This window comes from Cyprinodon variegatus, unplaced genomic scaffold (genome assembly GCF_000732505.1).
Source record: "Cyprinodon variegatus isolate N-32 unplaced genomic scaffold, C_variegatus-1.0 Scaffold675, whole genome shotgun sequence".
Lineage (NCBI taxonomy): Eukaryota > Metazoa > Chordata > Actinopteri > Cyprinodontiformes > Cyprinodontidae > Cyprinodon > Cyprinodon variegatus.
Window position 1 is genome coordinate 407768 of NW_015151128.1, and position 11273 is coordinate 419040.

The 11273-nt window shown below is 36.5% G+C and overlaps 2 long non-coding RNA genes across 2 annotated transcripts; both read left to right on the forward strand.

Moving 5' to 3' along the window:
• The first annotated feature begins 4714 nt into the window (after positions 1 to 4714).
• On the forward strand, positions 4715 to 6115 carry LOC107097137. Its single transcript, XR_001481818.1, has 3 exons — positions 4715 to 4915; positions 5167 to 5246; positions 5762 to 6115. It is a non-coding gene; the product is annotated as an uncharacterized LOC107097137 (long non-coding RNA).
• Positions 6116 to 6447: 332 nt separating this feature from the next.
• On the forward strand, positions 6448 to 8383 carry LOC107097138. The gene is made up of 3 exons (XR_001481819.1): positions 6448 to 6527; positions 7043 to 7646; positions 7993 to 8383. It is a non-coding gene; the product is annotated as an uncharacterized LOC107097138 (long non-coding RNA).
• Positions 8384 to 11273: the final 2890 nt, after the last annotated feature.

Genomic DNA, 11273 nt, shown 5'->3' on the forward strand with positions numbered 1-11273 from the left:
AACGCTCTAGAAATGAGCAAAAATGTCTTAAACTAAGTGTATATACCATTAATTTGAGTAGGTTATTAATATAATTAGCCAATGGAATGAGGATTTTTACTGTTAAAATAAGATAGTTAGATAAAATGCACTAGAAATAAGACAATGGAATAGTTTTTTTCTTCTTTTAAATGTAAATTGTCTTGTTCCATTGGCAAAGTGTCTCACTTACCTTCTCTATTCAAGAAAAAACGCACTTATTGCAACAATGACTTATTTAGATTTCAATTTTTTGCAGTGTACTTCCTTTGTTTTTAGTTCTGCTGGCGCCTCTGCTTCGCTTCTCAGGTAAACCAATCCAGCCTAACCGTTACCTTGTACACTGCAAAAACGATCTAGAAATAAGTAAACATTTCTTAAATTAAGTGTATTTACCCTTAATTTGAGTAGGTAAATACGATGATTTACCAATGGAATGAGTATTTTTACTCTTAAAATAAGGTAATTAGATGATATGAACTTAAAATAAGACAATGCAATTGTTTTTTCTTATTTTAAATTTAAATTGTCTTGTTCCATTGGCAAAGTGTCTTACTTTCAACCTCAATTAGAGAAAAAAATGACTTACTTAGATTTCCATTTTCTGCAGTGTAGACGGACCATCTAGGACAGTTTTGTTTTTGTTTTTTAGTTTTGGGCATTCTTTTCTAAGATATTCTCCATTTCCTGAAAAAAACACCCTTGAGAAAAGAAGTGTTTTTTTCTGTTTGTTTTTAAAAACAACTTTTGTTCCATAATGTCTGATATTTTTCCCATTTAACCCAACAAAATGTACAATTTCTGTCTGAACAATGTATTTGCATGGTCCTTAAATATGGCTTAAAATTAAGGTTTCAAAAAGGGGTTTAAATAAAAAGAAATGGTTTGACTGATCTAAAGGTGCATTCAAACCCAGCGCAGTGTCAGATTAGTATCTGGACCCGCCACCTGGAGTTCATCGCTCTGATTTTCAGATGCACCATGTTCACACTCCAGAACGCATCATGAAATTGGAGTTTCTGCTGCATGAAACTGAAACCCCTCCCATGTAGAAAAAAACTCAGTAAGTAAATTGAATGTTAGAGTTTCATCAGTGCAGGTGTTTCTAGTTGAAATTATCACTTGTTAAATAAAAATAAATGAAAAAAGATCAATTGTGTTACTTTTATTTTTAGATTATTTTTTTAGGTCATATAGAGGTCAACCATCCTCCCATTAAACTTCACTTTGAATCAAAATGTTCTACCTTTTTATTGCTATTATTTTGCAGAAAAAAACTGTCGCTTGTGTTGATTTAGTTTTTAAAGTGGAATAATGTCTGATTTTGGCCAATGACATCACCATCCTAGCAGACATCAGTGCTGCGTTTTCTGTATAACAAGTTATTGCATAATATCACATGGCATTCCTGTGGTGGGATTGAATATAACAGGAGGCAGGTTTCAGGTATTAATTAACTAGATCAGGTTTAGAAAACACATCTGTGTGTGATTCCAGTCTGTGCACATTAACAACTTATGGCAAGTTTCCCACGGTTGGAAATCCACTGTTCTGCTCTTATTGTAATCATGTAAATAAACTGATACTTTTTGATAATTAAAACTCGGTTTACTAAAAAAAAAATAAGTTTGTTTTATGTGTTTAGATAAAGAAAAAATGAAAGAGGTAGTTTTTATCTATGGAAAAATGTAATCAATACCACTGAGTCACCACTAGATGGAAGTATTTCATCACTTTAACTTCATGTCTTTTTTTTAAAATGTGTTAATAGATACAAACAAAAGAACTCATCACATCATTTTAGACATCACAGCTTTTAGAGTAGTGTAAAACTAAAGATTTTGGGTACATATTTAAAAAAATATAAAACTTTTGCTTTTAATATTAAATATATATATATATATATATATATATATATATATATATATATATATATATATATATATATATATATATATATATCGTTGGAAGGCATAGTAGAGGCAAATAAAAAAAAAAAAAATGGAAGTACAAGGCAGCCAAAAGACTAACTTGCCCTATAAAGTTAAGGTTAACCATTGCTATTCCTGTTAGTTCAGATACAGCTGATAAAACTTTCTCAAAATGTGTTAAATGGCCCATTCTACCAAAAGTCAAAGAAACACAATTTAAAGTTATAAACCAAATTTATCCTGTGGCAGAACTTTTAAGAAAAAGATTTGATTTTAGGGTGGATCAATGTTCCTTTTGTAATAATAATAATAATAATAGGGAAACTGTTCATCATATGTTTTAGCTGTGTCCTCCTGCTTCTGGAAAGAGATGAAAGATTGGATTTCTTTGAAAATGAATGATGTCGTTTTTTATATGGACCATCTTCCCCAGCCTGTTTCTGATACTATTAATATCCTCCTGCCGTTGGGTAAATATCGTATCCACTGTGCTAAATGGAGACATTCTAAACCTTCATTTCATTGGTTTATTAATGATTTTAAAACCTTTTTTTTTCTTCTCTTAAAAAGATAATAAAAAAAAAAGACAAATATGCCAAAAAATTGAGACTTGATTTCTCCAAACATCTGCTATTCTAAGTGCGTTCACCTTTTTGTTTTTATTATTTCTATGGCTGTCTATGTTTGATTTAAATGTTTGCTAAGATAAATCCCCCGATAGTTGATACCTATTTTGTTTTTCTTTTATTGTAATTGATCTTTATCTGTTCATGTACACCCTTGCTATCCTCTTTGAAAGTATTTTTTTCCTCTCAATGTTTCCGACTTAATAAAAAAAAAAAAAAAAGTATTCAGGTGTAATCCAAAAATAAAAAGAAGTAAAATATAAAATTATAAATAGTTATTATCCAACAGCAGAAAATCCTAAGAAAAGATTTGGATTTGAAGAAGACTTTTTTTTTTTCTTTTAAAAACATTTTATTTACACAATTCAAACATATAAACAATTGAAAAACAGTGATTGACTGAAAAGATTGGGCAACAAAATAGGAATAGGAAACATCGTTTTAGTCCAGGCATGTTTTAATCATTCTGTAGAAACATGGTTTGAAACTTATATATGATTTTAATTTATTTTTTACGGAGCCCCCTAGGGGACATTGGCATATTTTTTTTTCTTTTGCGTTCCCTCGCAAAACTACGGAGCCCCCTAGGGGACATGGGGAATTTTTTTTCTTTTGCGTTACCTCGCAAAACTTTTGCGTTACCTCGCAAAAGTTTTTGCGTTACCTCGCAAAAGTTTTTGGATTCCGGCGCCTTTACAGTCCCTCCCTCCCTCACATTGGGCCAGCGGTTCATTTTGGAGCAGCACTGAAGACACTCCCACGAAACAGGTAAATAATCTTAATTCACCATAAATACTGTATGCTTGGTAATATGTATGTATCTTTAGCTTCATTTATGACAACTATGTCAAATATGAATCGTGTCCGTTGGAAGAAAAGGTAGCTCAGACATCCGTTCGCTTGCTTAAAGAAAGAGTGACGAGGCGGGGGATGCAAGGTTAATTGCGTTAACGATGATGATAACTAAATTATTTTGTTGACGACCATTTTTTTAATGACAATAACTAGACTATACAACTAAATCAGGCTAAAGTTTACTTCATTCCGCTACGCCACTAGTTTAGCGGTGTCACTGTTATATATAGAACGTACGGGGATTTATGGCAGGGCTAGGACTGACACCATCTTTAAAAATACAGAATCGTTCTTTATTTGGCAGTTAAATGATGCTGAAACATGAGAATTATCAAAGCCAGCAAAACTTTCGTGGCGGGACCTGCTACAGACTGGTTATGCCTTCAGGTCACGGTTATGTCACGGTTGCTTAGACAACAACTGATAAATTGCACATTCATGGCATATATGATTACAGCCACCTGGGAAATATGATACCAGATACAATTACAAGGAACATTAATGTATATATACACACCCATGTCTACCTTTTCGGCACCACACGATCTATATATCTATATATAGGTCTATATATAGATAGATGGATAGATGGATATCAGTGATTCTTGAGAAGAGAGACAAAACATGTCCTCTGGATAAAGCACAGAATTTCAATAAAATATAGACAAAATATAATTTCTTCAAATACTAAAACTAACCTGGGCAATGTCAGCACAACAATATATGTTTTCATGGTGTTTGCTGAATACTTTTTATTTTAAAATATGTAGTAGGTGTCTGTAAAAGCCCTTGACCTGGAGTAGAATAATAGTCTAAAGCAGGGGTGCTGAAGTCCAGTCCTTGAGATCTACCATCCTGCAATTTTCCGATGCATCCCTGCTCCAACATACCTAAATCAGATGAGTGGCTCCTTACCAGGCCCGTTTAGAGCTGACCCTGGTCTGTTGGAGTTAGGGTGCTTCTAAAAGTTGCAGGATGATAGGTCTCAAGAAATGGACTTGAACACCCCTGGTCTAAAGTAATTAAAGGAATACTAAATAATATATTATGACAATTGAGTATAAGTATCCAAATAAACAATTATAATTGCATCAATAAGTTGAATTAAAAATCAGTTTTATATATTTTTCAACTTAATTGAAATAGCGTTGAAAGTTTTTGTCAACACCATCAGACAGTGAAAGGAATGAAAAAAAAATCAGGCATTATTTAGGGGCACCAGACAGTCTGAGGACCCCTTGACCACTTCCTGTTTCCCCCTTTACTACAATTCCAGTCCTCAGGCCCCCCTGCCCTTCATGTTTTAGGTGTGTCCCTTCTGCCACACACCTGGATTGAATCTGAGGGTGATTAACAGGCTTCTTGATGGTCATGCAATCATTTGGATCAGCTGTTCTGGAATAGAGGCACATCTTAAACATGCAGAATAGGACTGAGGACTGGAATTGAGAGGCACTGCTTTACTAGGATGGCTGGGCTGCTCTGGTGAGCTTATTTTATTTTTTTAAGTTTCTTTCTGTTGTACATTCTGTCTTTTTCTCTATCTCTTTTAGCTGCTTACACACACGCTGCAGCTTATGTAATTTATGGTGCCTGGCAGAAAAGTGACATTGAAATACTTATGAGTTTAAACTCTTGTAGTTTTATTAATTGTGTACATTATGTATTTTGAAAGCTTTGTTTTGAAAATATGTACTTATGGACTTGTTCTACATTTTCCAAATTATTGTATATAGGCATGGAGGAGGATCTTGAAGCCTTCCTTCGTTCAAGGCATGTTACAGAAGATGACATAAATCGGATGAAAGTGGATAAGGTGATGACACATTCAGTTAAAGTTTATAGTAAGACTACACCTTGTTTAATTATAAGTCTAGATACTTTTGTACAAAAACTATGTTTGGTCATTGGGTAGTAATTTAAGTTAACTTTAAGATCGTTGTCCTGAAAGGAAAATTCTCTTCCACTGACCACTACTCCAATTTCCAAGTATAATGACTATATAATACTCCAGACCTTGAGGGCCGATGTCCTGCAACTTTTAGCTGCATCTCTACCTCAACACACCTGAGTCAAATAATGAGGTCATTAGCAGGACTCTGGAGAACCTGACTGCACTTGGGAAGTGATTCAGCTGTTTCATGAAGTGTTTTGGACCAGGGAGACGGCTAAGAGCTGCAGGACACCGGCCCTCGAGGATCAAGATTGCCCACCCCTGCAATACAGCATGTTGCAAAACATTATACAATCTTATATGATGTGATATAAAAGTATTGCACAGTATTTACTTAAAAGTACTTGTAATCTGTACATTTTCACATCTAATTGCAGATTGATAGAGGGGTCATTTGTGTGATGACGGACGAAGAATTTTCAAGATACATTCCTTCATATGGCGACCGATTGGCTATTGCATCATTTTGTCGACGAATGGAAGCTAACTTTGACAAGGAGGGCATTTTAAACAGAATTAGGCAAACAATTGAAACAAGGCGAATGATGAGCAAAAGACATGTCAAAGTACCCCAGCAAACATCTGTAGGAAATTCTGGCTTGATGGCAAGGCCTAAAAACAGCAACGCGGTGAAATCAAAACGCAGAATTGAAGTGGGATGGCTGCACTTTCAAAGCGGGGATTTTCACCAAGTTAGGTCTAAATGTGGAGGTGGAACCAGACACCTTGAAATGGAGAAAACCACCACTGTNAATAGGACTGAGGACTGGAATTGAGAGGCACTGCTTTACTAGGATGGCTGGGCTGCTCTGGTGAGCTTATTTTATTTTTTTAAGTTTCTTTCTGTTGTACATTCTGTCTTTTTCTCTATCTCTTTTAGCTGCTTACACACACGCTGCAGCTTATGTAATTTATGGTGCCTGGCAGAAAAGTGACATTGAAATACTTATGAGTTTAAACTCTTGTAGTTTTATTAATTGTGTACATTATGTATTTTGAAAGCTTTGTTTTGAAAATATGTACTTATGGACTTGTTCTAAATTTTCCAAATTATTGTATATAGGCATGGAGGAGGATCTTGAAGCCTTCCTTCGTTCAAGGCATGTTACAGAAGATGACATAAATCGGATGAAAGTGGATAAGGTGATGACACATTCAGTTAAAGTTTATAGTAAGACTACACCTTGTTTAATTATAAGTCTAGATACTTTTGTACAAAAACTATGTTTGGTCATTGGGTAGTAATTTAAGTTAACTTTAAGATCGTTGTCCTGAAAGGAAAATTCTCTTCCACTGACCACTACTCCAATTTCCAAGTATAATGACTATATAATACTCCAGACCTTGAGGGCCGATGTCCTGCAACTTTTAGCTGCATCTCTACCTCAACACACCTGAGTCAAATAATGAGGTCATTAGCAGGACTCTGGAGAACCTGACTGCACTTGGGAAGTGATTCAGCTGTTTCATGAAGTGTTTTGGACCAGGGAGACGGCTAAGAGCTGCAGGACACCGGCCCTCGAGGATCAAGATTGCCCACCCCTGCAATACAGCATGTTGCAAAACATTATACAATCTTATATGATGTGATATAAAAGTATTGCACAGTATTTACTTAAAAGTACTTGTAATCTGTACATTTTCACATCTAATTGCAGATTGATAGAGGGGTCATTTGTGTGATGACGGACGAAGAATTTTCAAGATACATTCCTTCATATGGCGACCGATTGGCTATTGCATCATTTTGTCGACGAATGGAAGCTAACTTTGACAAGGAGGGCATTTTAAACAGAATTAGGCAAACAATTGAAACAAGGCGAATGATGAGCAAAAGACATGTCAAAGTACCCCAGCAAACATCTGTAGGAAATTCTGGCTTGATGGCAAGGCCTAAAAACAGCAACGCGGTGAAATCAAAACGCAGAATTGAAGTGGGATGGCTGCACTTTCAAAGCGGGGATTTTCACCAAGTTAGGTCTAAATGTGGAGGTGGAACCAGACACCTTGAAATGGAGAAAACCACCACTGTCAGAAGTCATGACCACTGCAAAAGAGTTGTTTTTTCCTGGTGGACTATCATCAAAGGGCTCCATTATGGACTTCACACTTAGCATGTGTGACTTTAAAAGACAAGCTGTACCTCTAGACAGTACTCTTTCAGAACTATATGAACAATTTAAATTGAAAATGGTACGGCTTTATTTGTGCACAAAGGAGTTGGAGCATTCATCCGATGACCAAAATGATCTCTTTGAACAGGTAATATCTAAGCAAAACTGTTAAAAGGTGTAGAGCACAGGTATCAAACTCCAGTCCTCAAGGGCTGGTGTCCTGCAACTTCTAGATGTACCTCTGCTGCACCACAGCTGAATAGAATAATTAAGGCTCTGGAGAACTGATCTACACAAGGAGGAGGTCTTTAAGCCATTTCATTCCAGTGTTTTGTACCTGTGGCACATCTAAAAACTGCAGGACAGCGGCCCTTGAGGACTGGAGTTTGACACCCCTGTTCTAGAGTATATATCTAGATGTAGTATTATTTGACATCACAATCTTATGGATGTCTATGTATGATTTTCTTTTTTTCTTCTTTTTTTCCTTATAGCCTCCCAATGTTGGAAGAGTTGCTCAACACTCAACTTCTGCCCCTTCTGCTGAGCCATTAACTTCAATGAAGTCTTTGCAAGGCTATACCTCAGGGGAAGCGGGGCACTCAAGCCAGTACCTTATCACAGATGAAGCATTGTTGAGTCCACAACACAGAGCTTTACCAGATGGAACTGAAGGTCATGATCCTGTGTATGTCATTGATGATGATGTGGAACTTTTACATCCTGCCTTGCATTCAACACCTGGTCCTTCAAACCAGGAAACTGAGTATTTCTATGGAATTCATAGTATGGAAAACCCAGTGGTAATGCAAGAAACCGAAACAGTGATGGCCAACTTCAACAGCGTTAATGGTCTGGATGAGATGGAGGATTCTGGAGTAGTACAAATAGGGTCAAGGTCAGATGATGGTGATGGTGAGCTTGCTTCTACGCTTCCCATGATAGACAGTCATCCTGAGATGGAAGATGGAAACGTTTCAGAAGTAAGTGTTTTGTGTTAAGGTTTCATTTGCTTCTGTATATGATTTGTTTGCTTTAATAAAAAATAAGATTACACCTATGTAATGTCACGAAGTTCCTAAATTGGTTTTATAAGGCTTTTCATTTTGTTTTGACAACCTTCCATAAAATTTAGAGTTCTTTGTATAATGAAACAAAAGATTTTTTGAAATTATAATGTATATCCTATTTCTTTTAGAACTCTTGGTTATGTTATGAAGAATATGACAACTAAAATGTACTGTTCATGTTATGTTCCAGGCTCCACAAACAGCTGTATTACACATGATCCCTTCAACAGAAAATGATGCATTACAGTCTTCTACTGGAGGTGTAGTACATCCCAAAGAACCAAGGTATGCACATGTCCGGCGTGCCATGGTCATAGATGACCTTCTTAATTTGTTCATGGACAAAAGTATAATGGAATTAGAATTGAAAATGGAATTTAATAATGAAATGGCTGTGGACAACAGTGGAGTGTCAAGAGATGTGTATACAGCTTTCTGGGAGCAGTTCTTGGAGCTCTGTGAAGGGGAGGAGGAGAGGGTGCCAAAACTCAGACCAGACTTTTCGAAAGAGAGGTGGTATGCACTAGGCCGAATTTGGGCAAAAGGACTCATTGACCATGGTGTATTTCCAGTCAGGTTGTCCAAGGCATTCATAGTTGCCTCTGTACNACTCAAGCCAGTACCTTATCACAGATGAAGCATTGTTGAGTCCACAACACAGAGCTTTACCAGATGGAACTGAAGGTCATGATCCTGTGTATGTCATTGATGATGATGTGGAACTTTTACATCCTGCCTTGCATTCAACACCTGGTCCTTCAAACCAGGAAACTGAGTATTTCTATGGAATTCATAGTATGGAAAACCCAGTGGTAATGCAAGAAACCGAAACAGTGATGGCCAACTTCAACAGCGTTAATGGTCTGGATGAGATGGAGGATTCTGGAGTAGTACAAATAGGGTCAAGGTCAGATGATGGTGATGGTGAGCTTGCTTCTACGCTTCCCATGATAGACAGTCATCCTGAGATGGAAGATGGAAACGTTTCAGAAGTAAGTGTTTTGTGTTAAGGTTTCATTTGCTTCTGTATATGATTTGTTTGCTTTAATAAAAAATAAGATTACACCTATGTAATGTCACGAAGTTCCTAAATTGGTTTTATAAGGCTTTTCATTTTGTTTTGACAACCTTCCATAAAATTTAGAGTTCTTTGTATAATGAAACAAAAGATTTTTTGAAATTATAATGTATATCCTATTTCTTTTAGAACTCTTGGTTATGTTATGAAGAATATGACAACTAAAATGTACTGTTCATGTTATGTTCCAGGCTCCACAAACAGCTGTATTACACATGATCCCTTCAACAGAAAATGATGCATTACAGTCTTCTACTGGAGGTGTAGTACATCCCAAAGAACCAAGGTATGCACATGTCCGGCGTGCCATGGTCATAGATGACCTTCTTAATTTGTTCATGGACAAAAGTATAATGGAATTAGAATTGAAAATGGAATTTAATAATGAAATGGCTGTGGACAACAGTGGAGTGTCAAGAGATGTGTATACAGCTTTCTGGGAGCAGTTCTTGGAGCTCTGTGAAGGGGAGGAGGAGAGGGTGCCAAAACTCAGACCAGACTTTTCGAAAGAGAGGTGGTATGCACTAGGCCGAATTTGGGCAAAAGGACTCATTGACCATGGTGTATTTCCAGTCAGGTTGTCCAAGGCATTCATAGTTGCCTCTGTACATGGTCTTCAAGCAGTAGAAGAAGAAGTTTTGATGTCCTCCTTTTCTAAGTATTTGTCGGAGAGCGAGCGAAGTACCATTGAGAAGGCTCTCAATGGTGTACTGGAAGAGGATGAGGAGGACAATTTGTTGGATCTGTTTTCACAGATGGGGGCTCACAGCATTCCATGTCGGGAAAATATCAAGCAAGCGATACAAGTCATGGCTCATAAAGTCATATTACAAGAACCACAGTATATCATAGATTGCTTTAATGAAATTTTCAAAGACATTGCATTAAATCTGTCTCATCCAGCTGATGTCCTTCATTTATACAAGTCCAAAAAAGCAACAAACAAAAAAGTAGTTGACATGCTGCAAACAGAGGCTTTGTCCCTATCACAGAAAGAGCAGACAACATTCACTTACCTACAAAGGTACATTAGGAATGCAGATCAGCGCAAACTAGAGAAATTCTTGCGATTTTGCACAGGGTCCTCTGTTTTATGCACAGAAGAAATTAAGGTGACATTTAATGCTGAAACAGGTTTTGGGAGAAGACCTGTTGCACACACATGTGGAGCAATCATTGATGTGCCTTACACTTACAGTTCCTACCTGGAATTTAGAGCAGAGTTTGACAGTATCTTGGCAAGCAATTTCATGTTGATGGATATTATTTAAGCTTTAAAAGGTACTTGACATATTTGCTAAAATAAACACCATCATTCTGTATTGTCATACACCATCTTCATGAAGCTGTGTGATTGTTAGTGGTATTCTACTTTCAAGGCTTAAAAGCTCTGCAATGTCAAAAGGTTTGTTGGCACGGAAAACCAAAGGGTAAATTTCCAATTTTGTATAAGTTCCAGAATTGTAAGGATTTCCTGTTGCAAATAGACCAGTAGTTGGCTTTCACATTTGTTTTAATAAAGTTCTGACACTCGACTTAAATTTTTAAATGTTTTAATAGTCCAGGTGTTTACAGAAAAATGGTTGCAATACAACCAAATTCAGAGTTTGATAAATTCATTCTCTAC